At 38.4% G+C, this 27822-nt stretch overlaps 1 pseudogene; it reads right to left on the bottom strand.

Moving 5' to 3' along the window:
* Positions 1–16245: 16245 nt before the first annotated feature.
* LOC122127627 lies at positions 16246–16345 on the bottom strand (annotated as a pseudogene).
* Positions 16346–27822: the final 11477 nt, after the last annotated feature.

Here is a 27822-nt window from a genome sequence, read left to right as displayed (position 1 = left end):
ATAAAAATTTCTGGGACTGCCCTTGATTTTTCGACCCAGGACCAGCATACACAAGGAAATAGAAATACAAATAAAAAGGTCTAAGAATGGTGGGGAATGTGGCTTAGTAACAGACTGCTTGCCTACCATGTTTGAATCCCTAGGTTTGTTTCCTCAGTACCTCATAAATGAAAAAGACTGAGAGCGGCACTGTGGCGCAAGTAGTAGAGTTCTCACCTTGAGTAGCAGAAGTTCAGGGACAGTGCTCAAGCCCTGAGTTCAAGCCTCAGGATTATGAAAAAGAATGAAAATGTTGTGAGAAAATCCAGTTGAAGTTTCAAAATGAGCAATGCATGAAATTTTGGTCAATATGTGTTATCCTAGTGTCAGAAGGCTGAAATCTGAAGGTTGTTGTTCATAGCCAGCCTGTACAGGGAAGTGCATAAGTCTGCAACTAACCAGCAAAAACCGCCAGAAATAAAACTGTGGTTGTAGTTGTAAAGCAACAGCCTTGAATGAAAAACCAATTGAAACAATCCCCTGACTCAGAGATCCAGCCTCAGCATCACAATAAGAAAATTAAATGGTTGGAAGTAGAGAACCCAGAACTGTTGGTTCATGTCTGTAATTCTAGAAAAGCAGGAGGCTGAAATATAAGATCTTATGTAAAGGCAAACCCAATCAAGAAATTCCAGGAGACTGTTTTGTTTGTGGTGGCCACACTGGGGATAGGTTTTTGTTGATTGATTGGAGATAAGAATTTCATTGATTTTCGTGCCCAGGCTGCTTTCAAACCATGATGGCCAAATTTCAGCCTCCTGAGTCAGGCCAATACTTGCATGAGTTCGAGCTCCAGGACCAACACAAACAAAAACAATGAAATAAATGAAAAGAAGGGTAGAAGAAGACAAGAAAGACCAAGTAACAGAAGTTTCATTGGGGACTAATGTTTGTAATTCTAGCTACTTAGGCTAAAATTTGAGGATACTGTTTAAAGCTCAGCTCAAGTATAGGTGTTCATAAGACATGTGTGTTTGTGTGTGTGTATGTGTGTGTGTGTGTGTGTGTGTGTGTGTGTGTGTGTGTGTGTTTACCAGTCCTGGTGCTTGAACTTGCACTATTTTGCTCAATAATCTACAACTCTCAGATTTTAGTGGTTCATTGGAGAAAAGAGTGTCATGGACTCTCCTCAATTTTTAGCCTCCTGAATCTGGCTTAGCTAGACATGATTCTTTTCTCTCCAATTAACCAACCCACAAAAGCCAAATGTTATGGTTGGTCCCATGTATGCCCTGAGACAACATCTGAGCTTCAATTTCCACTCCCAGAACAAGTAAAAAAGAAAAAAAAGAAAAACAGGTGGAAGCAAGCACATATTAAAGTTTTAAAATGACCCAAATGTTGATGATTATATGTGTAATCCTTTTTACACAAGAGGCTGACAACTGACAATTGCAGAGTCAAGTTAGTCTAGGAAAGAACATACTTGAGATTCTTATCTCCAGCTACACAGCACAAAGCCTTGAGCTATGGCTGAGGTGGTAAAGCACCAATCTTGAGTGTAAAAGCTAAGATATAGGCCCCAGAGTCAGAGGTCAAGCCACAGGACCCATAAAATTTTCAAAGGAGAGCGGATGAAGACAGGCTGAAATCTGAGAATCATTGTTCAAAACTACCCCATGCAAGAAAGTCCATGAGGCTTTCTCTGTGTGTGCATCTGTGTGCTATGTTTGGCTTGAATTTATGCTGTTTTGTTCAAGGATAGAGCTTTACCACTCCCAGTTTTTCAGTGATTAATTGGAGCTGAGAGTCTCATGGGATTTCCTGCCTTGGTTGGCTTTGAACCCTGATCCTCAGATTTCAGCCAACTGATTCATGCTGGGCTTTGCATAAGACTCATCTCCTATTAACTAACAAGAGTTAAAAAAAACCTGGAATTGAGCTGTGGCCCAAGATGCAAACTGGGCAGTCACATTCTAGTACAGCACCCAAGGCTTTAGTTCAAGCACAAAGACAAAACAAGTATTGCCACAAGCTATACTTTGGCTTATGTGCGAAGCCACTAGTCTAGAAGAAAAAAGCTCTGGCATTGCATCCGGGCCCTCATATATAGCCCCAGGACTAGAACATATACAAAAGTTAAAAAAAAAACAAGGAAAATTATAACAAGATAAAGTGGAAAAAAACATATTAATATTTTTAAATGACCAGTGAGTTTGTGGTTCATGTGTGTAATCGGAGCACCTCAGAAAGCTGAAATCTGAGGATCACGGTTTGAAGCCAGACTACCCAGAAAAGTACATTAGAAACTTATGTCAAATAAAAAAAGCTAGAAGTGAAGCTGTGGTTGAATTTGTAAAACATCGTCCTTGAGTCAAAAAGCTAAGAAACAGAAGGGCACTGCTGGCTCTACACTATAATCTCAGGAGGCTGAGATATAAAGATCATGGTTCAAATCCAGCCTGGTCAGGAAAGCTCATGAGACTCTTGTACTCCAATTAACCACCAGATAACCTGAAGTGGCTCTGTAGGTCAACTGGTAGAGCATTTGCCTTGAGTTGAAGAACACAAAGACAGTGTGTTCAACCCCTACCTCCCTTCAAAATAACTAAGAAACAGCAATGTGGCCCAAAGATCAGATCTATTGGACAAAATAAAAAAGTACTGAGTTTGAAGGCAAGAAAGAGCTAGTTAAAAATATTAAAATAAGATGGGCACCAGTGGCTCATGCTTGTAATCCTAGCTACTCAGGAGGCTGAGATCTGAGGAGCACAGTTCCAAGCCAGCCCAGGCAGGAAATTCTGTGAGATCCTTATCTCTAATAAAGCAGCAGAAAACTGGAAGTGGTTCTATGTCTCAAGTGGTAGACTGTTTGCCTTGAGCTGAAGAGCACAGAGACAGCACCTAACCCAGAATTTAAGCCCCACGAATGACCAAAAAAAAAAAAAAAAAAAAAATTAAAATGTCTGCGGTTGATTGCTCATGCCTTTAAATCCTAACTATCCAGGAGGCTGAAATCTAAGGGTTGTAGTTCAAATCCAACCCAAGCAAGAAAGTCCATGAGACTTGTTAATGTAATTACAATACTAGGGCTTGAACTTGCCCTGTTTTACACAAGGCTAGATAGAGTTCTACTACCCACAGCTTTTTGGTGATTAATTGGAGGTAAGAATTTCAGACTTTGTTGCTCAGACTGGCTTCAGACCAAGATCAGATTTCAGCCTCCTTAGTTGTGCTGGGCTTTGCATAAGACTTTTCAAAAGAATGAAGCTGGAAGTTTATCTGTGACTCAATTGGCAGAACTGAGAAAAATCTCTGAGACAGTGGCCAGTCCTTACATGCAGAAAAAAAAAACATAAAAATTTTCTTTTTTTTAAATTTTTATTTTTTATTGTGAACATACTGTACAGAGTGGTTACAATTACATGGGCAAGATAATGAGTACATTTCTTATCAAGCATTGTAGTCTCCTCTTTTGTTTCCCCTTCCCATCCCTTCCAATCCTCCCCCACTCCCTCACCCAATCCTCCCCGCTACCCACCTTCTCCCGCACCAAAGTTGTAAAGTTCATTTTTCGACATAACGACTTGTACATCTCATTGTTTCAATGGGTCCACCTGTACCCTTATTTAAACGATTTGTTTTTCCCCTTCCTCTCCACAAATTATGCAGACATCAAATACAGTGAAAGCAGGAATTATACTGTGGGGAAGGGACATACAAAGCAACAAAGAAATCATCTTATAAATGTGTTAGAAACAATCGCATGAAAAAAAAAAAACATTTGAATACATATCTTCGGGTTCATTTCCCTAACATTTTCAAAAGTAAATAATAGTAGTTTTATAATATAGAAAAAAAATCAAAAACTATGTTTAATATGATACAAAGGAAAACTATGTTTCTTTTTAAATGTAGCAAATGAGAACATAGTATAAAGTTTCAAAATGAAATGATGAGAGTAAGGGAAAAGGGAAAAATTTAAAAATTCATGTAAATATTAAATACAAGCTGACATGACCAAAATATAATGTGATCAGAAACTTATCTATCACTTGCAATTACTTACAAATTATTGTCCCTCCAGTTTCAGCAGCTACCATGGAAATTTAGACATGACCTCTCTATGCAGCCTAGACTGTGTAAGGGTCTTCCTGTTTTAGCCTCTTGAGTTAGATCTGCAGGCATTGCCCTCATTTTAATATATGAGGTTTCCTTTAAAATTCAAAATTAATATTTAAATAATGGATTATCTGTAAAGCATGACTAAACATCAGAGATCCACCAGAGATCTTCTGAGGAATACAATCAAAACATTAGAAAAGCACCTACCACTCAAGGTAGGTAACAGAAAGAAGATTTAGCATTTTTTGGATGTGCTGGTGATGAACGCAGGGCCTTATGCTTGCTAGGCACGTATAAAATTCAGTGACATTAATTATATCCACACCATTACCTCTATTTGTGAACTATCTTTTTGATACTGATGAAATCCACACAATCATTGAGTAATAATCACCCCAATGACCTGCCCCAGAAATTTTAATCTTCCATTTTCTCTTATAAAATGGTTTAGTCAATGTTTCACATAAATAGTAGATTACTTTTTGTGTCCATCCGTGACAGACATATATTAATTGCAGCATTTTTGTGGATGTCATAATCCATTAATGCATACCTCATATTCTGTAAACCTGTTTATCTGATAGACTCTCCAGGAATTTCTAACTTCTGACTATTGTGAACTTTGCTGTTATTATTGGCATAGGAGCTATTAGTTTTTTCTTTTCAGCTCTTTTGGTTATGCAATGAGCAATGGAATTGCTGGGTAATGTGGTAATGCTCTGTTATGTTAGAATTGCTATATCACTTTTCATCAGCACAGAAATGTACAAATGGTCAATAAAATGTATTTCAAATGTATTTCAAATCTTCCACAGATGTGCCCTAAAGAATCTTTTTTTTATTTTTTTACTTTTTACTTGCTTTTATTTAGGCCATGCAGGCCTGGAGCTATGTAGCATTTTCTAGAGCTGAAGTGAGAACAATACCAAATACCACTGACCTAGCCTCCAAAAACATTTAATCTAGTAGCCATTTTTTCTAGAGATAAAATTTAGTGATTATATGCATTTTTACTCTTCTAAAATAAGGTTTTGAATTTTAAAATGAATTATATAAATGTAACACCTCTGTGTACCTTCTTTTTTTAAGAAGAAATATTATATTTACAAAAAATATTAAAGGACAAAAAAGCTTCTCAGCAGGAAAATACATTACAATCATAGTCTGATTCTGACCAAAGCACATACAATACAATACAAAAAATAATACAATAAGAGCTAATCTAAAGTAAAATGAAGAGTAAGGCCAGGGGCAGGGGTCAAGTGGTAGAGCTTTAGGTTGCCCAGCACCAGCTCTGAATCAAAACCGCAGTACTGCCAAGGGATAAAATAAAGTATTGAAAGTTAAGGAAGCATGCAGATAAAATATGACATAGAATAAAATAAATCAAACAAAAATTTTAATGACTAGGATGTAGTTTAAGTGTAATTAAAGTAGTTTTTGTATGCACAAAAATTACATGCTTTGATAACTACAACATTCAGTTTACACTGCAGTACAAGGTGCCCCGTGGATGCAATCCCTCCTGAGGAAATCTAAGGCAGTTGATGCAATTGTATTCTTGGCTGGACTGAGGGTTTTGCTAGGCAAACAGTGTTTTGATCTCAATTCGTGGATCCCACTTACAACTCTTTTTTTTTAGTACACCACCTACAAATCTCTCCTATCTCAATAACAGGGCCTTCTACCTTTCAAGTGAAGTTATCTTTGATATCTCTTAGGGTTCTTCTCCCCTTTGTCTGGAACTGCTCTGTTCCTGGGCCCACATTCAGCAGCTTATTCTGAGAAGATTTGTAACTATTTGCTAGCCATCTCTATCCACTGCCATCTCCACCTCAAATAAGTCTTTGGTATCAGTATGAGTCTGGTCAGATGATAGAGCCAGCCTGGGCTGGCTTTGAACCATGATCCTCAGACCTCAGCCTCTTGAATAGCTAGGATCATAGGAGTGAGCCACTGGCACCCGGCCATCATTTCTTTCTTGCAGGAAAATTTAGGGGGGTGGAATAGCACAGCAGCACGCACATTTGATAGCAACTGCCCCAGGGTGACCCAGATGCTCAGATAAAACCACTGACTTTGATATTGCCTTTGGTATCCAACAGGATATTGTTGGAATTAAGGTCTCAGTGTGTGATTCTGTTCTGGTGTGGGTAGTGAACAGCACTTACAATTTGTGTGAAGAGCCTCTTGGTTTCATCCTCATATAGGCGGCAGGATTTTGAGATCCACCCCAGAAGGTATCTCCTACTGGCCAGTTCCATTGATGAGATATACATACTCTTCCTTCTCCATCACCTGGTACAACCTGATGGTGAGTTTGTGCCATACCTTCTTAAAAATGTCCACCTCATTCTTTAACTGATGACTGGAGGACTCTCGCTATTAGGCCATGGTTGCAAGATTCCCCCCCCCCCCACGCCCCGCAAGAAGACCACCGAGAGTCAGACTCTACAGCTTTTTTATTTAAACGGGCTGCAGTTTGGGCCTCATCCTACACTCTGACACAGCTGAGCCTAGGAGGAGAGCCCAGAGCTAAGGATTTGCAGGTCTTATAAAAGCACACAATCAACCAGGTGTTTGGATTACCACCGCGTGTTGCTTTGCTAGACAGAAACAAGCAACAAGTGGTCACTGTCTCAAACTTTAACCTTTCATTCCCCCCCCCCCTTGATTTATGGCCCTGAGCCACAATCTTGTGGCTCTGGCCCCAAACTAAACTTCAACAGCTCTTGATCTTGAATGAGTATACCAATAACAATCAGCCCATTTTTCTTTTCTTGTGGCATATGCGGAGTGGTTGGGTAGGATGCTTGGAGACTTCCCATGTTTCCCCATGGTCATCCAGGGCAAAGAGGTCAGCTGGTCTGGCATGGGAGCAGTGGATCCAAGCAGCAACGCCGTCCACCTTAAGGGCAGTGGGTGTAGCCAGTAGCACCATGTAAGGTCCCTTCAATCGTGGTTCCTGAGATCGCAAGTTGTGCGTTCGAACAAACACCTAGTCCCCTGGTTTAAACAAATGTGGGGTAGGAATAGAAGCAGAATCATATAATGCTCTAAGCTGGGGCCACATACTCTTATGCACCAGCTGTAAATAGTCAAGCTTACACAGAAATTTAGTATCATCCAAATTAGCAAGCAATTAAAGACAATCCAATAGGGTGAATTTCTTATTCTAAACAAGGCAAAAGGAAGGAGCGATACCCAGTCTGCACCAGTCTCCAAGGCCAATTTAATTAAGGTCTCTTTTAGAGTCCGATTCTTACCTGCCCTGAACTCTGGGATCTATAAGAACAGTGCAATTTCCAATCCATCCCAAATGCCACGGCTATTCGCTGACTTACTTTTGAGATAAAGGCCGGTCCATTGTCTGATCCATTGGGGGATGGGAAGCCATACCTGGGTAGAATTTCTTCCAGGATCTCCTTAGCCACGACGTTTGTGGTCTCATGCTTTGTTGGGTAGGCTTCAACCCATACTGAAAAGGTGTCTACAAAAACTAGCAAATTTTTATATCCAAATTTTCCAGTTTTAATTTCTGTGAAGTCTACTTCCCAATACACACCTGGCCTAACTCCATGGAGGCGAGCTCCTTTTGTAACCGGCTGATTGGGGGCATTGGTGAGCTGACAGGCTTTACAATTTTTAACAATTTCCTCAACGAGTTGGTTCCCTTGCCTAATTTTTACTTCTGAGTGTCGGAGCAAGTCCTGCATTCTTCAGGTTCCCATGTGAGAGACCCGATGGATTCTCTTAAGAATCCCCTTGGCCAATCTTTGTGGCAAGGTAAGTTTCCCCTCACCTGTTTTCCACCAGTCATTATTTCCTTCTCTGCCCGGGGGTTTATAGGCCTTGGGAATTTTCTTTATCCACTCCAAGTCTTCTTGGGAATACTGAGGCTCAGGAGGCCAAGCTCGTGGCCCTGGGTCTACTAGAGTCAGTACTTCTGCTCTGGGCTGGAGGACTGCCTCCTTAGCTGCCTGATCAGGCAAGTTATTTCCTTTGGTTATTGAATCAGTTCCCTTTTGATAGCCAAGGCAGTGCATAATGGCAATATTTGCTGTTTCCCATAAGGCCCAGATGAGGCTTAAAATTTCTTGTTTGTTTTTAATAGTCTTTCCCTCAGCTGTCAGCAGCCCCCTCTCTTGGTAAATGGCTCCATGGACATGCACGGTGGCAAAAGCATACCGACTGTCTGTGTAAATGTTTAGTCTCTTCCCTTTTCCCATTTGTAGGGCTTTTTTTACTGCCACTAGCTCTGCTCTTTGTGCAGATGTTCCCTGGTGGAGTACTTCTACCCACATTATCACAGGGTCCGTGGTGACTTTTGGGCCCTCATACCTTTTTCCATCTCGAATGAAACTGCTGCCATCTGTGAACCTGGTATGCTCAGCATGCAATAGTGGCGAGTCCAACAAATCTGTCATGTTTTCCTTGGCCTGGTTTCTCTTTTCATGCTCCATTTTACGTTCTCTGTCCTTCCTTTCCTGACTTTGCTCCTCTGTTTCTCTTATTGTAAACCTTTTCTGCCACGTCTACTAGATCCCTAATAGACTTTTCACCAAGGCTGTCTAGAGCCTGCAACTTTATGTCTGGTGCAGTTTGACTTATATAGGCAAACATAATCATCTGTGTCGACTCCTGGGTCTCAAGTTCATATGGGGTATATTGATTAAAAGCTTCCATGAGACGCTCAAGTTATGCTGTTGGACTTTCATTTATTCCCTGTCTTACATCATAAACCTTGGCCATATTAGTAGGTCAGCAAGCCGCCACTTTGAGACCTGCCAACAGAGCCTGGCGGTAGATGAGGAGTGGCTCCCTACCTTTAACTATATTGTAGTCCCATTTTGGTCGGATCTCCGGAAAATAGGCAGTGATCAGGGCAGGATCGGTGATGGGCGCTCCTGTGGGGCCACGGATATGTTTCTGGCCCATCTCTCAGATACAGTCTCTCTCTTCAGTGGTAAAAAGAACCTGTAAAAGCTGACTGCAATCATCCCAAGTGGGCTGATGAGTAAAGAGAATAGTTTCAAGCAAACAAATTACATCCTGGGGTTTCTCAGAAAAAGGGGCATTTTGGATGTGCCAATTTTATAGATGACTGGTAGAAAATGGACACTATTGGGTTGCTGTTGACCATCCACATCCACAGTACCTACGGCGTGTAAGGAAAAAACAGCTGCATTAGATGGGGGGGTTGATCCTACTGCGGCGTCGAGTGACTGGCCCCTCAGAAACTTTAAGGGCAGTTGCCAAGTGTTCTATAGCTCCCTCCTCCTCTTGGTCATTCTCAGGTTCTGCAAACGGAACCTGGGAAGGGGAGCATGGGTGAGGAAACATTTCTTCTTCCAAGTTATCTCCCTGAAAAAACAGTGGGTACACTTTCTTTTCCTCTTTTTTAGTTTCTTTTTGTAAGTCGAGGAGGCTAGATGGAGTGTTGCCCATGGTTTCCAGTCCTGTCAGTCATAAAGTACAAAAGACAATAAACAGTACAAACAAAACACATGCAAGCCTGACAATTACAAAAAAAAAAAAAAAGCTTACAAAGTGGAGATCTCCCAAGTTGGTCTGCTGACTCCTGTCAAGGTGGGGTTCCATACCCATGCCCCACAGCAGAAGGAGTAGAACCACAGTGGGCGAGTTGGGCCTCGGTTAGGAGGGTCTCTTGGTCAGTTCAGGCCCCAAACCAAACCAACCATTGCCCCACAATTCACACGCCGAGGTTCCAAGGACCTCCACCCCCCGCCCCACAACGGGGTTCCAAGGACCCCACCCCTCACGGTGGGGTTCCAAGGACCCCTGCTCCATACAGCAGGGTTCCTCCTCCCCACAAGAGGATCTGCGACGTCTCTCAGTTCCTCCAGGGTTGTCGTGCAAGTGGGTCCACTTTGAAAGCCCTTTACAAATTTGAGGGGATATCCTCACAAGGGGAAATGAAAGTAAAACAGACAAACGAGAGGACAAGACAAATTAACAAAGACAACGCTGTTTTACCTTTGGAGTATGAGGGCTCAGGAGTCTTTGGGGGGTATCTCAGACGAACCCCACTAATATGTTATGCCATGGTTGCAGGACCCCCTCCCAGCAAAAAGACCACTGAGAGTCAGACTCTACAGCTTTTTTATTTAAACGGGCTGCAGCTTGGGCCTCGTCTTACACTCTGACACAGTGGAGCCTAGGAGGAGAGCCCCGACCAAAGGATTTGCAGGTCTTATAAAGGCACACAATCAACCAGGTATTTGGATTACCACCACGTTTTGCTTTGCTAGACAGAAACAAGCAACAAGTGGTCACTGCCTCAAACTTTAACCTTTCATCCCTTCAGGAGTATTTTAACTGCCACTTCCATGTGTGTGAGGTGTGGATGGCCAGTTTCACTTGTCCATTGGTATCATGGTCGATGAGCTCTTTCATCTGGTATTGATTGATGATCTCTTCATTCAAGAATATGGAGGATGATTCTTTGTATTCTTCCATCCTTCTGCTATGATGGCACGTAGCAAGTCTACCTAAAATTAACTAAATAAAATAATGGAAACCCAGAAAAAATAAAAAGAAATACCAAAACCAAACGACAACTCACCCCCCCAAAATCAGAAAAATAATGAATTTTGTTTGAGTCAGTCCAGCGTGTCACCAATCAAGAGCTCCTAGATGTGTAAACTGACATAGGTTGGAGCACAGTGGCTTCCTATATACACTGCATGACCTCTCAAAACGGAGCTATCACAGCCCATCATAGTGACATATATGACTTAGGCTTGTGATTACCTCAGGATAAGAATAAAAGAGCAGTGAAGCATAGAGGACAGACAGAATTTTAACTAGCTACTCATAGGCTGAATCAGCTTAGGTAGTTACTCAAGAGGCTGAGATCTGAAGGCCACTGTTCAAAGCTAGTCAAATCATGAAAATACATGCGATTATCTCCAAAAAACCAGAAGTGGAACAGTGGCTCAAGTGGTAGACCACTACCTTTGGGCACAGAAGCTTAGGAATAATGCCTACGCAATATCAAGCCTCAAGAATAATGAATGTATGCATGAGCACATGCACATGTGTGTGCGCGTACTCGCAAGAGCATGCACAAACACACAAATGAATATTTCAATGTGAAGTTCTTTAATTTTAACCTTGCTGTACTTTATTTCCCTGTATTAGTTTACAAATTAACAAAATCAGCTAAGCACCTATTTACATACAACTCATGTTTCTCTAAAGTCTACTCTCGCTTTGGAAGCCTGCTTTTATTTGACCCAAAAGTAAATTATTCAGGAAGTCAATTCGTCTCTCTCAAGTCTGTTGTATTAGATGATTTTTAGGTTCCTCCTAGGAATATGATTTTGTGTAATCCTGCATCAAGCAGCATATTTCTTTCACGAGAAGGGAAGACCCTGTCAAACAATAACAGGTTTTTCTCCTCCTGGCGAGCATCTGTAGTTTTACTAACTTCATAAAATTCATGATCTGTCTGTGTATGCCAAAGACTGCTGTGCAAATAAAAAGACCCTTCTCAAAACTTAGCATTTATATACTATTCATAGGTATGAGGTGTTTAAATATTACTGAAATTTCTTTGGAATAAATAATATTCATCTTGACTATCTTGAGAAAGAAGAATTGGTTTCTCAGCACTTTAGGTAAGAACATGAGTGAAAGAAACAAAAGGAAAAGTGAAGAACAATAATCCATATATTCAAATGAAACAAAACAACCCAAGAAAACATAAATTAATTCAGTACTGAAGAACCTGCAGAAAATGCAAATATAAAAAAAAAAACTATGACAAGCTTATGAATATCCTGACTACATGGGAGTGAACTGTTGTAAGGATAGTGCTTAAAGCCCAGACTGGACAGAAAGATCTGTACACAATGCCATGCACCTGTTATTTTAAATTCCAGGAAGAATAACATAAAGTATACTGAGCCCAAAATCAGATACAAGTAGGAAGCCAGATTCTATCTGAAAAATAATCAGAATAATTTAAGTCTGAGGACATGACAAAGTGGTAAGAACAACCATTTTGGGGGCACAAGACACTCAATTCAAACTCTAATATTATGGGTATTAAAGAAAAAACTATGATTTTAAATAATTGTAAGATTTGAGTATTTGAGTGGAGAAAAATCCATGAGAGAGATAGAATGAACCCACATTGCAATACTTTCTACTTAAGTGATAATGTTTTGTGGTACTTCAGACAAAACAGTTACCTTGCAAATGAGTATGGATGTGCACTTGGGTGATGGAAATACTCTACTTACACAGGGGTAAATTAAATAGATTTTTTTGGGTAGATTGTACTTCTTGAACTAAGAGCCTAGGTGATGTCCCTGAGCTTTTTCTCTCAAGGCTACCACTCTACCACTTTCATCCACAGTTCCAATTCTGATTTTCGGTTGGTTGTTTGGAGATAAGAGGATCATGGACTTTCCTGCCCAGGATGGCTTCAAACCACAATCGTCAGATCTCAGCCTCCTGAGTAACCAGGATTCCAGCCATGAGCCATCAATGATTTTAATAATTTAGTAAATTGTGCAGTTACAGAAGTTATAAATTATCTTTATAACCTGTGTAATATATGTGTGTATGTATATATCAATGCATACGGATAGAAATATTTTAGCATATTTTTGTATCTACAATAGATTTGTGAAATCATCCTACATTATAAAATAAAATGGTAGCCGGGTGCCTTTGGCTCATTCCTGTAATCCTAGCTACTCAGGAGGCTGAGATCTGAATATTGCAAGTCAAAGCAGACAGAAAAGGAAGTCTGACAGATTCTTATCTCCAATAAACCACTCAAAAACCGGAAGTGGCACCGTGGCCCAAGTGGTAGAGTGCTCGCCTTGAGCTGAAGAGCTGAGGGAAAGCACCCAGATCCAAGTTCAAGCCCCACGACAGATGAAAAATAAATAAATAAAAATAAAATAAAATGGAAACAAAAGTTAATAAGGAGCAAAACAAAGGGAATTGTCACACGTTTCTTGTTGTTGAATGTAATATGAATTGTGAGAATCAGTTTGGCAAAATCATCTGTATTTGAACAAAATGGATAATAGCTATTAAATCCAATTAATCTATTTATCCATATTGTGCATCCTCACACATGAATGTCAAAATCAAACCACAGTTTCTGCCTTTGTATTTAACTCACCTGTTATAGGTTAGAGGATAGATGAAGTAATCAAATAAAGATTAAAATAATAGTAAGTGAGGCTATGAGTTAGAGCTGAAAATGATTTTAAATATGATAATAGCTAATTAAATTGCATATTTCTTACCTTTATACTATTGTCATATCCCTCATTCCCACATTAGAAAAGTACATAGAAGTTTCTCACTAAATAATATGTACAATTATGAAAAAAAGTATTGAAAAAATATGGGCACCGTGTGGTTTTAGCTTATTGTGACCTGTAGGGGGTAGTGTGTTTTTGAGGATTTGCAAAACGTTCTAATGGAGATGAAGAGAGGGATATGCTTATTCTGGAAAACTGGCTAGAAGATTGTTCCCAGAAAGATAGTGATGAATTCTTCCAAAAGGTTACAGTAAAATCACTTTCATGACCATGTTCACTGCTGCACTATTCACCGTAGAAAACTTATGGAAACAGCCCAGATGCCCTTTGGCAGAAGGATGGTTAGAGAAAGTGTGGCACATATACACAATTGTATTGCACCCATCCATTATGAAGATTGTTACATTATTTGCAAAGAAATGGATAGATCTAAAAATATGTTAAGTAAACTAAGTCAGAGACACACACACAAAGGACCCATGTTCTGTCTCATATTTGGAAGATAGAACTTTATACAAGTTTTCACAGCAATATTAACCAAAGCATGCTATTTGCAGAGGAGAATTTAAAAGGTGTATTTTCTTATAAAATTGAATTTTTAATCCAACAAAATGAATACCAGGAAACTATCACTTAAGTTATGAGGAAAATTCAAAGGGAAGGATTAAAAAGAGTTATGGAGTAAGAGAGTGAAGGCATAATATTCAATACAGATAGTATGAAAGTAGAAAAAATTAAACTGGGGTGAGATTTGGAAGGGTGTGGGGAAGTTATGTAAAGATCCATTGTACATAAAAACTGATTTGTGGAATGGAAATTCCCTTGTACAATTATTTAAGATAATAAAAATATAATTAAAAACAATGGAGACACTTTTTCTTAAACTGTGTTCTCTTAAACCATGAGTCAATATAATAGTTTCCTCCTCAGAGATGTTCTTTGCAGGTATTTTCCTCACAGTAACAGAAAAGTGATCAATGCAATGTATATCAATACATAACTTTGCACATCATAAAGAGACACACTATAAATTCTATTTCCATCTCTTTTAAAAATAAAATTGTTTGCTCTATAAATTGATCAGAGGCATGGATATTGTGGCTAGTTAGTGCATTACACATGTCTCTCTCTTCCTCTCTCTCTTTCAAGGTTCTCATAGATAATATGATTGCTCCATAATTATCCTAATTTATTTTGCTTTTATATTTTTGGTTGCATCATTTCACTTTCTGCTCTGCCATTTCTCAAATCATTTACATAGAAGGTATTATTTCCTATTTTCTCATTCCTAGAATAAGCTGCACATGAAGACACCACTGGTCCTCATTTTCAGTCTGTACCTTTTAATACGGAGGAAAATCTTTCCTCTGCTTTCTATCAATTCTCTACTCTCCAGTTAGAATATTTAGAATAGTAAAAATGGAAAAAGAGAAAACAAATCATGGTGAAAAAAAAGATGCAGAAAATTCACCAGTTTTTTCTGACTAGTTCAACCAATGTGAACTATTGGGGAAATACATGGACACCTCATTCCAACTGGTACTCAAAGTCTCTGGTTAGGCAATTCTGATGAAGACAAGGAACAAGATGAAAAAGTGAGGAATGGTATCATTTGCAAAAAAAAAAAAAAATGGAGAAGGATCCAAGCAAATTTCTTCTTTGGGCTGCCTAAATTAATCGGCTTGCTACAGTGTGGAGAAATCTTTCCAAAAAGGCCACTCGTGTGAATACTAGGGATGAAGATGAGTATACCGCTCTTCATCAGGAAGCCTACAGTTGACACTGAGACATTGTCCATGAGTTGGTGGCTCGAGGTAGATATTCATGCAATAACTGTGAATGGCTGGACACACCTGCACAGTGCTTATACGTGGAATAATACCAGTGTGGCTTCTTTATTACTTCATCATGATGCAGATACCAGTGTCTAAACTAAAGGCCTCTTGACCCCCTTGCATCTTGCTGCTGGGAATAGAAACAGCAAAGATACGTTTGATCTCCTTCTGTTGAACCATTATATTAAACCAGGTCTGAAGAACAACTTGGAAGAAACTGCATTTGATACTGCCAAAAGATAAGTATGTATGACTACCTCTTTGAAGTTGTGAAAGGCTGTACAAATTGTTCTCCTACGTCTTAATGATTTGGTTAAGTTACTTAAATTTCAAAAATGCCAGTCCATCCTTTGTCTCTGTACAAAATATTTTCACAATACAAAGCAACAGCAATATCTTACTTTAAAAATTCATGGATTCCATGGTATTCTTCCAAATGAATTGCCTGACTTTGATTTCAAAATATATTCAAGAGTTGTTTGTGTACATCTATAATGATTTCTGTAGAGCTTGTGATTTTTTAAATCAGAAATAATTTTAACGTATCTATTGAAATGAGTAGTACAGAAACTAAAGATATTTCTGGTGCTTGTCTGAAGAAAGTATATTTTAACATATTCTGTATTTTGTTTGTAAGATGTCCATAATCTATTTCATTCTTTCCTAGATATAATACTTTGAATACTACATTGTTATATATTATATAAATTCATTAATAAATGTGTCCTTACAGATTGCATTCCATATAAAAACAGTTTAAGATTCTTTTTTCTCCTAGGTCCTTATAGTATTTTATTTCTTTGGGATAAAATTAAAATGTTATCTAATTTCAAAGTTTTGTAAAGTTATGCTATGTAAAGACCTTTCTAAGGTGAAGATGTAATACACTGATGCCAAACTAACTTTTAATTATATGAATCGCATGTGTTGTTACACTTGTATTTTTGTAATCAACTTTTTAACAACTGTTTTTCATTTCTTGCATCTGAAGAATGAAAAATATGGAATACTTCGCATATTTTCAGATCATCCCTGTCCAAGTGGCATGTTAATCTCTATATTGTTGTAATTTATGTATACGTGCTGCCGAAGCATGTAGTATCCTGTGAATTTAAGTAGTTAATGATGCAATCTTTATACAGGCATATATCCTTGGTTGCCTATTTGTAACAAGGAAACCTTATTGTTACTAACAATGCTATTGATCTTATTTCTCTGAAATTCTGTGTATAGTGGAAAAAATATATTGTTCGGTAGATTGCTCACACTTGCAATTATTTTGCCAATGACTATTTTAAGTCTTTTTCATTTTAAATTTCATCATACTTTGAAGCCTTTATAGCTAGATTCAAAGATATGGCTTTTCAAGTACTTATTTATCAACTGAGTTAGCTTTGTGGAGCTAATGGATTCAAAGTAAGCCTTGCTGAAGAGCTACTTCTAAAATTTTGCAGCTTAAAATTTCCCAAATGAGGTCTTACTGGCACAAATGTCTACTGGCTCTTTACCCTTCTTCCATGTAGTAACAGACCAACCAGAATATCTTACCCTGACAGCAAAGATTATCTTACTGGAAAAAAACTAATCTTAGTTACAAGGGATCATGGAGAAATAAACAGTTCTGACTAGAAAGTATTTTATCAAAATATAATTGTTTATTATACCTACCATTTCAAATGTAGCTAAAGCCAAAAAGGTGAAAAAATTGTTCTTATGCATGATTACCTAATGTCCTGACCTGTCTACCATCCAACCAGGCAGGAACTTACACTACTGAATTTCTATCACCAAATATTTCCATAGCTCCAGGAGAAGTCCATATTTTTTCCTTGATATTAGGCCTTAAATTGGTAATGTTTTAATCTCAGTGTTTCCTCTTGCCTCTAGGCTGTAAATCTACAAATGGTAAAGCTTTAGTTCTAACTCTACCAAACTCTGAGGTAGAGATAATGGAATAATACTGTAAAACAGAGTTGCCTTTGATACCCTAACCACAACAGAACAATGAAAAACATTCCTTATATTACATATAGTTATATATTTTATATTTATATGTGCTAATTTTATGTTTCACACAATGAAACTTACTAGAATTAATCGATAATTTGACAAATAAATTGATATTTGTTACAATAAACAGATTGGAATATAAATAATTAAGTTTAGAATATATATTAGAATATAAGAAGTATCAATGCAATGTCTTCGATATAAACTTGTGATACCTTCTAAGTGTTCTTAGACTCCTGAATTCACATGGCAAAAAAAAAATGTTGTTTTCCTTTAATATGTAAGGGATTTTACTCTGCTGCTCTGTATATTGTTTTAACTCGCTGGACCCATAATGGTTTTCTCCATATTTCTGATCATACCTAAATTTTGCTGATATGATGTCCAAAAGGTATTATTCTTCTACAAGACCCACGCGTCCTAGGATCCCAGGTCCCAGTTATCTGCATCATCAGATAACAAGGGCAAGTCCTCATACCTAGGCCCATGCCACATGCCAACAGAAAGTAATTGAAGACTCATCTCAACTTCTCATTTCCTATAATAATGCAGGGCCCCAATTACATAGGATTTAGCAGTAAGCAATTGTGAAATGCAAGGCAACTTAAAATGAAAGATGAGATCACAAAATCTGAGAGAAACTTCTGTAATTCACACTTTCAATTTACAGATGACCAGCCCATATTAGTGAACAAGATCACAAATGTCACAAGAATATTTTTAATACCCCTCTCCTAATGATTTATGAAAGATTTCAGTCCAGTATAAGTAGGCCAAAAAATAGTTCCTCGAAGGATAGATCCATAATTTTTCTACCAAGGCTAGGAAAACTTGACTTAGAAATCAAATATAATTCAGAAAAACATTAATTGAGAAGATCCTTAGTGCTTCAAAACACTGGTACTTCAGTAAAACTTGGTTATGTAGTATAAAAAGGTTGTCATTCTCAAACCAATGGTAACCTATATTTAATCTCCTGAAAATATACTCCTATTCAAATAATTTTTTAGGGGATCCGGGCATGGGGCCTGATCTCTGAGCCTGGGCGCTGTCCCTCAGCTCTTCAGCTTAAGACTAGCACTCTACCACTTGAGCCACAGCACACTTCCAGATTTTTTTCTTTTTGGTTATGTGATGCTGGGGAATTGAACACAGGACCTCATGCATGCAAGCAAGTGCTTTACCACAGAGCCACCTTCCCAGCGCCTCAAATAAACTTTTTAAAGGCACATTCGCCAAAATAACATTTGACGATTAGATGATACTTAGTAACATTACAAGTTTTTCAAGTGGAAGGAGCAAGTTAAAATAGAGTTGATTTATTATCCAGCACTAACACCAAACAGGTTCAACTATTCCTTAAATTATAGAAATAGTAGCCCCCACCATTTGTGTTGTTCAGTAGATGCCTTCCAGAAATGTGTTATATAGATCAGACCTTCCATATTTCAAGCCTAAACTTTAGCTAATAAAGTAAATTTCATCAAATAATAAGGTACATTTTAAAAGATCACGAATAGTTGCCTTATCATGTTGTTTGATGTTTTCCTTAAGAAATATGACTTTAAGTCTTGAATATGGGTACTCATCAGAGATGTGACAAACATAAAATCTGTCTTCTATTTCTATCATATTCCTCCACAGTAATAAATTTTAGTTTTCTTCTTTTCCCAAAAGTTATACATAGTAGAGAATATTATCCCATGTAAAATAAAATAATCACAAACCATTGTACAAAGCCATTTATAAAAACTGGTAGTTAGGAAAGCATTCTAAGCCATTTTTAAACTTTCTTGTTGACTAAATATTAATCTTCCCAATGGATGAGAATAAAATCATGTATAGGTGCTTCACGACTTCAGTCTTGCAAATTGTTATTGCAGATGAATTAATTATGGAAATATGAGCTGATATCAGTTCAAGTATGTGCAGGATAGAAATGCCATAGAATGTATATAAACCTGTCAAAGTATGAACAGACAGTTTAACAGAATGACTATCAAAAAGTTGAGACCAGAGAAGAATATTAGTAAAAACATAGAATGAATGAAAAATGAAAAAGTGGCAAGTACAACTAGAATACTCAATGTACACATGTGATAAAGGAAGTGGTAAATCTGAAATAAATCTTGGAGAAGGGATTGGTTGAGAATGATAGAAGGAGTGACTCTGATCCAGGAGCATTGGACAATTACATGGACATATTTAATTGTAACACAATTGCACAACCTTTTGAAATTTAGTTAAAAACACAACAAAAACCAAACACACAAAAATCACAACCAAACAGCAACCTCTAGAGAGTATGAATATGACCTCTCAAAATTTTAAATAGTTAATCAAGGGCAGTATGGGAAAAGCAAACCAACTGTTCAAAGAGGGCAGTTTGGGGTAGGGGAGAATTTTGAACAGATTTAAATAGATTGTCTAAGGTTATAAATCACTTACATCTGCAGCAAATATTTTCTAATGGGAGATCTCTTTGTCTGAACTGGATATTCCAGTCCTGAGATACATTTGATAGCTGGTGCATATAGAATGGAAGAAACAAGATCAAAACTCATTACTCCGTTGGAGAGAAAACAGTACTCTATGTTTTCTCTCTTCTCTCTTTACTACTCTTTTTCATACTTTTCAGTCAAGTGATTTTGAATTATATCTTTCCTTCTTTGTTTTGGCAAAGTAATCGGTCAAAGTAATTCACTAAAGATTATTTGCCATTTTTTCTATTACGCTGTTTACTTGTCCAAGCGAATCCATTAAACTTCCCTCTTGCATTTGGTTGCCACGAAAACCCAACATCTATGATAATGAGGACAAACTCTCATGTAAAACGTTGTCTCCAAAGAACCAGTTGAAGAAGCTGTGATCAGAGTTCCGGGAAGATGGCGGAGGAGAAGCTGGAATCTGAACAAGCTCTCGCATAGAAAGCAATTTTAGAGTTCCAGTTAACAGTCCTAAGCCAGAGAATCACACCAAGTGTGCCATCACAGGACAGAGAGTTAGACAAGAGAGGGGAAGCCAAGACAAGGAGACACATCTGAGCGCCTGCCAGCAGCCGCCGCAGCGGCGGCAGGGTCGCAGCAGCGACCACAGCCGCGGCCATACCTGAGCGCTCACACAGAGAGTCCGGGACGAAGGAGCCAGACGCAGCGGGTGAGAGGATTCTACTCAACACCAGCAAGAACCTACAAGGAGCGGACAATTTCATCCTGCAGCTTGCAGACCAGAGACGACCCAGGATCCAAGACTCGGCGTGAGTAGAAGCCCGACGTCCTCACTCCTTCTCAGGGAGCAGAGGAGGGAAGGCCACCCCGCCCCCCCAGCACTGGTGATCTCCATCTTGGATACCGACAAAGCTCGGAGGAGCTGCTAGCTCCAACTCAGGCCTTGGAATAAAACGAGTCATTTAACAGGTCACAAGAACTTAACGGTGAAGTGACCTGCCAGACTCAGCTCCATCCAGGGAAAAGTCACCCAGCTCAGGCACCAGCCATTGGAGTGGCTTTCCTCACTGGGTAACCAGAGCCAGAGGCTGCCCCTCCCTCTAGCAGCCTCCACAATCAATTGAAAAACAGCAACCCTGAGAATGGCTCCAGGGTGGGCTCTGAATTTTTCACAAAATAGCCCCAGGGAAAAGCTACTGTTTGTTGAAAGGCCTCAACCCTACCAGAACCTAGCCTCATCACCCCTCTTTTGTGATTCTCAAAGCAGATCACCCTCCCATTAAACTAACCTGGGAGGGGGATCTCAAAATCTTGGGTAAAGCAGAGCATTTTTCTGCCTGTTCGAACAAACTGACTTAAGAAACCAATCAAGCCACAGGACCTCAAGCTTACCAGAGACTCCAACAATAGGCTGGTTACAGACAAAAGGGAGATACAGGATTCTTCCTACCCCTCCCAAAAAAATAAAAAAAAAAATCAAAGTACTTTTTTTTCTTCTTTTCTTTTTTCTTTTTTCTTTTTTTTTTTTTTTTTGGTACCTTATATATATAAAATTTTTTTTTTCCTTTTCTAAAACTTTTATTAATCTTTAATTTTTGCCTTTTTTGAAAAAATAATTGTTTTCCAGTAACTTTTTTTTCCCTCTTATAATTTTTATTTTAGGAATACGTGAATGTACGTTTTCCTTTTTCTTGTCTTCTCTCTCTTTTTCTTTCTTTCTTAATTATCTTTTTGTTTTTTGTCTAGCTCTACTGAACTTCTGATCTTTTTTTTTCTCCCTTTCTTATCCTTTTCACCTTTTCCTTTCTTTTGTTCTTCTGTATGTGACTTAACTCTTGTCCTGCACATCCTCAGATAAACCCATAGTTAACTAGTAGACCCTATCCCCCATTGTGTACACACTTAATCCACAAATTTATTACTCAATCCAAAACCTCTGAGACTTAAATTCCTTAATAGCAGTACTACCTCTTTATACCTATATAATATTTTAAGCATTTTTTAAGTTTTTCACATCTCCTCTATCACCCTCCTGTTTTCTCATTATATTCAAATTCCTCTCTAAATAGATGGTCTTTCAATCTCCATAACTATATTAATTTTTACGTTTCTAATTTTTTTTCTGGTCTCTTTTCATTTCTCTTTCCCTTTCTTCTTTTTTCTCTCCCTCTCTACTTGCATCCTACCCAACCTATTTCCTGCATTGAGATGAGGACATAGTTAACTCTCCCTGTGCCTCCCCACACTAATCTATTCCTAATTTTTACCCACATCTCTCCCTAACCCTAAAAATTTCTGGTTTTCCAAATTCTTCTCTGCGGTTCGAAGCCCATTAACATTTAGTTGTTTGATGTTGAATAGATGTATCTTTTGAACTAGATTGTATCTGTAGACTATTGACTATAAATGCAAACGATGGTTGATGGTTGCCTTAAGATAGTGTTCTAGCACAAAACTGGTCCTATTTTCATCTCAAATGGGCAGAGTAAGGCGGAAAAACACAAGAAAAATGGCAAATTCGGGTATCTCAATTCCCAATCTTGACAATCAGGGGTCAGATCAGATAATGAACAATCCAGAGGAGAGTTCCCAAATAGCTCTACAAACACTGCTGGCAAACAAGATAAATGAGAAGTTTGACAACTTACAAAGGACTCTCTATGAGCGTGATAGGGAGAGAGAGGAGGCATCCCAAAAGTTTATACAGGACTATCATAAGCGTGAGGAAGCTACTCAAAAACTGATACAGGATTTGCGTGAACAACTTGAGAACACTCAAAGAGAAAGGGAAGAATGGCGTGAGCAGGCTGAGAACACTCAAAGAGAACTGCAGGAATCCCACGAACGGGAGGAAAGAGAACTGCAGGAATCCCACAAACGGGAGGAAGCTAATCAAAGAGTAATTCAGGAATTGAGAGACCAGGTAGAGAACACACAAAGATCACTAAAGGCATTCATGGAATCCATTAACAAAGAGCTGAAGGAAGTCAGGGAGACCACAAAGGGAATGCTGAATGGAACCCAACAGAAGGAATGGGAGTCCAAAGAAACCATAACCAATCAACTAAGTGATTTGAGAACAAACACTGAACACCAAATTAAGGAAGTAAAGAAATTCATACAAGACCTAAAAGAGAGCTTCAACAAAGAACTTGAAGCCATCAAAGCTGACCAACTAGAAGGAAAAGAGATAAAAAACAAAGTAGAGAGTCTTGACAGCAGGTTAGACCATGCAGAAGATCGAATCTCAGGGATTGAAGACAGCCTAGATATTATAGAGAAAGAACATACAACCATCCAAGACAAGTCCAAGAAGTATGATAGATCTATCCAACACTTGGAAGACACCATCAGAAGGCCTAATCTAAGGATAATGGGTGTAGAGGAGCAACTAGAAACAGAAGTTAATGGTCTAGGAAATTTGTTTAACAGGATCCTATCAGAGAACTTTCCAAACATACAAAAAGATAGGCCTATTCAGATACAAGAAGCTTTTAGAACCCCAAATAGACCAGACCAGAATAGGACATCCCACCGTCACATTATAATCCACACAGGATCAACTCAGAACAAGGAAAAAATCCTTAAAGCTGTCAAGGAGAAAAGGGTAATCACCTATAAAGGGAAACCAATTAGAATCACCTCAGATTTCTCAGCAGAGACAATCAAAGCAAGAAGAGCCTGGAATGATGTATGCCATGCCCTAAAAACAAACAACTATCAACCAAGAATACTGTACCCAGCTAAACTCTCCTTCATATCTAAAGGCCAAATAAAAACCTTCCATAGCAAAGAAAAATTGAAACAATACATCTCCACCAAACCTGCCCTACAAAAGATTCTTAAAGATGTCCTACACATAGAAAACCAACAAGACCGCAACAAAGGCCAAGAAACTGCACCCAAACTGAGAATCCAAGAACAATAGGAAGAACCCAGTTTTCGCAGCCCCCAAGAAGGAGGATAACATGGCAGGAACTCTCAAATACCTCTCAGTCCTATCTCTTAATGTTAACGGACTGAACTCTCCAATTAAGCGACATAGACTGTCTAGTTGGATTAAAAAACAAGACCCTTCTATCTGCTGCCTGCAGGAGTCACATCTTGCCCGTAAAAACAAACACATTTTCAATGTTAAAGGCTGGAACAAAATCTACCAAGCAAACGGCCCCCATAAACAGGCGGGAGTTGCAATCCTAATATCAGATAAAATAGACTTCAAATTAAAATTCGTGAGAAGAGATAAAGAAGGTCGCTACATGCTAATTAAAGGATCTCTCCTTCAGGAGGATATTACAATTCTAAATATCTATTCGCCAAACAATGGAGCACCCAAATTTATCAAAGAAACACTACTTTCCCTCAAATCCCATATAGATCCAAAGACATTAATTGTTGGGGATTTTAACACACCACTCTCCCCACTAGATAGATCAACTGGGCAGAAACTCAACAGAGAAACCGCAGATCTAAACAGCTGCATAGATCAACTAGACTTAACAGACATCTACCGAACATTTCACCCAGCAGCATCAGAATACACGTTTTTCTCAGCAGCACATGGAACGTTTTCTAAAATAGACCACATTTTAGGCCACAAAGCAAACTTGTCTAAATTCAGAAACATTGAAGTTATACCTTGCATTCTCTCTGACCACAAGGGAATAAAATTAGAACTCAACACAAAAAGCCACCAAAGAAAGTCCGGTATCACATGGAGGCTGAACAACACACTGCTGAATCAAGAGTGGGTCATGGAAGAGATTAGAAAGGAAATTCAAACGTTCATGCTATTCAACAAAATTGAACACACAAATTACCAGCTCCTCTGGGACACAGCAAAGGCAGTACTCAGAGGCAAGTTTATAGCTCTGAGCTCCTACATCAACAAATTGGAGAGATCTGAAACTAGCAATTTAATGACACATCTAAACCTCCTTGAAAAAGAGCAGCAAGATAAACCCCAATCCAGTAGACGGAAAGAAATAATCAAAATAAAATCAGAATTAAATGAATTAGAATCCAAAAAAACTATAGAAAGAATCAACAAAACAAAGAGTTGGTTCTTCGAAAAACTTAACAAAATTGACAGACCCTTAGCAAATCTTACCAGAAAAAGAAGAGAACACACCCAAATTAATAAACTCAGAGATGAGAATGGAAACATCACCACGGAAACAACCAAGATTCAGAACATTATAAGGGAATACTTCTCAAAACTTTATGCGAATAAGTTTGAGAACTTGACAGAAATGGACCTTTTCCTAGCAAATATTGACATGTCAAAACTAAACCAAGATGAGTTAAACCAGCTTAACAGGCCCATATCAAGCATTGAAATAGAAACAGCAATAAGACACCTCCCAGCTAAGAAAAGTCCAGGACCAGATGGTTTTACAGCGGAATTTTACAATTCCTTCAAAGCAGAGCTCACACCAATACTCCTCCAACTCTTCAATGAAATTGAAAGAGAAAGCTCACTACCGAACACATTCTATGAAGCCATCATAACCCTCATCCCAAAACCAGGCAGGGACTCATCAAAGAAAGAGAAGTATAGACCTATTTCTTTGATGAACATTGATGCAAAACTTCTCAACAAAATTTTGGCCAATCGACTTCAACAATTCATCCAAAAAATCATACACCACGATTAAACAGGATTCATTTCAGGGATGCAAAGCTGGTTCAATATACGCAAATCAATTAATATTATTCATCACATCAACAGGAGCAAGAATAAGAACCACATGGTTATCTCAATAGATGCAGAAAAAGCATTCGACAAGATCCAACACCCCTTTATGATGAAGGTTTTGGAAAAATTAGGAATCCATGGAACATTCCTCAATACAATATAGGCTGTATATGACAAACCTACAGCCAGCATTATACTCAATGGTGAAAAACTAAAGCCATTTCCTCTTAACTCAGGAAAAAGACAAGGATGCCCACTCTCTCCACTTCTCTTCAATCTAGTATTAGAATGCCTAGCTACAGCAATAAGACAAGATGCAGACATAAAGGGGATCCAAATAGGGAAAGAAGAAATAAAACTCTCCCTCTTTGCAGATGACATGATCTTGTATTTAAAGAATCCCATAGACACCACTCCCAAATTACTCAATCTGATTCAAAACTTTGGCAAAGTAGCAGGTTATAAAATTAACCCCCAAAAATCAATGGCTTTTCTGTATGCCAACAATGAGAAAAGTGTTGCTGAAATTAGGAAAGCAACCGCATTTGTAATAGCCCCACAAAAAATAAAATACCTAGGAATTAACTTAACTAAAGAAGTGAAGGACCTCTGTGATGAAAACTTTAAAATAAGGATCTTGAAAAAGGAAATCAACACAGAACTTAAAAAATGGCAAAACCTCCCATGCTCCTGGATTGGAATGATTAACATCGTGAAAATGGCAATACTTCCCAAGGCTATCTACAAATTCAACGCAATACCTATCCAAATTCCAACCTCATTCTTCAAGGAAATAGAAGAGGCAATCCAAAAATTCATATGGAACAATAAAAGACCCCGAATAGCAAAAACGCTCCTCAATGGAAAGAACACTGCTGGAGGAATATCAATACCAAACTTCAAACTCTACTATAAAGCCATAGTAATCAAAACAGCTTGGTATTGGCATAAGAACAGACCTCAGGACCAATGGAATAGAAAACCCAGAAACGAACCTACAGACCTATAGCCATTCCTAATCTTCAATAAGGGAGATAAAACAATAGAATGGAAGAAAGATAACCTCTTCAGTAAATGGTGCTGGCAAAATTGGTTAAGTACATGTAGAAAACTTAAGCTAGATCCTTATATATCACCCTGCACCAGAATCAGCTCCAAATGGATCAAAGACTTTGAACTCAAAGCAGACACTCTGAAAACTTTACAGGATGGAATAGGAGAAACCCTAGGTCTCCTTGGCTCAGGCCGAAATTTTCTGAATAGAGACCCGGAAACACAACAAATCAAAGAAAGGTTGGACAAATGGGATTGCATAAAGTTGCAGAGTTTCTGCAGGGCAAATGACATAGCTACCAAGATCAATAGAAAGCCCACGGATTGGGAGAAGATCTTTACTAGCCATACAACGGACAAGGGTCTCATATCTAAAATATACTTGGAACTCAAAAAATTAAACCCCCCAACAACAAATCCTCAAAGAAACAACTGCCCAATAAATAAGTGGGCTAAAGACTTAAAGAGAAACTTCTCTGAAGAAGAAAGAAGGATGGCCAATAGACACATGAAGAAATGTTCAACATCCCTAGCCATAAAAGAAATGCAAATCAAAACAACATTGAGATATCACCTCACCCCAGTTAGAATGGCAAAAATCAAGAACTCTAACAACAACAGATGCTGGAGGGGATGTGGACAGAAAGGAACCTTACTTCATTGTTGGTGGGAATGTAAACTTGTTCAACCACTTTGGAAAGCAGTATGGAGGTTCCTCAAAAGACTTCACATAGAGCTCCCCTATGACCCAGCAATCCCACTTTTGGGCATTTACCCTAATGTTTACAAACAAGACCACACTAAAGCTACCAGCACAACTATGTTTATTGCAACATTATTTACCATAGCTAAGATATGGAACCAACCTAGAGGCCCCTCAGTAGATGAATGGATCAAGAAAATGTGGTATATATACACAATGGAATTCTATGCCTCCATCAGAAAGAATGACATTGCCCCATTTGTCAGGAAATGGAAAAACTTGGAAAAAATTATATTAAGTGAAGTAAGCCAGGCCCAAAGAAACGTAGGTCCCATGGTTTTCCTTATTTGTAATATCTAGTATATGTATGAGTCAAGCGGGAAAGGTCAGATAATGTGATGTCAGGAAAATGAACCCTTAGATGTGTATTTTAATGTTTTTTTCTTTCATGCATGTGTTTCTAACACATTTATAAGATTATCTCTTTGTTGCTTTGTATGTCCCTCCCCCACAGTATAACCCCTGCTTTCACTATATTTGATGTCAGTATAACTTGTGGAGGAGATGGGGAAAAACCAGTTGTTTAAGGATACAAGTGGACCTGTTGCAACAATGAGAAGTACAAGTTGTCATGTCCAAAACGAGCTTTACAACGTTGGTG

Source organism: Dipodomys spectabilis, unplaced genomic scaffold, assembly GCF_019054845.1.
Source record: "Dipodomys spectabilis isolate Male_0828 unplaced genomic scaffold, ASM1905484v1 ptg000305l, whole genome shotgun sequence".
NCBI classification, from domain to species: domain Eukaryota; kingdom Metazoa; phylum Chordata; class Mammalia; order Rodentia; family Heteromyidae; genus Dipodomys; species Dipodomys spectabilis.
The sequence above is the reverse complement of the archived record's forward strand: the minus strand, read 5'-3'. Positions and strand labels throughout refer to the sequence as shown.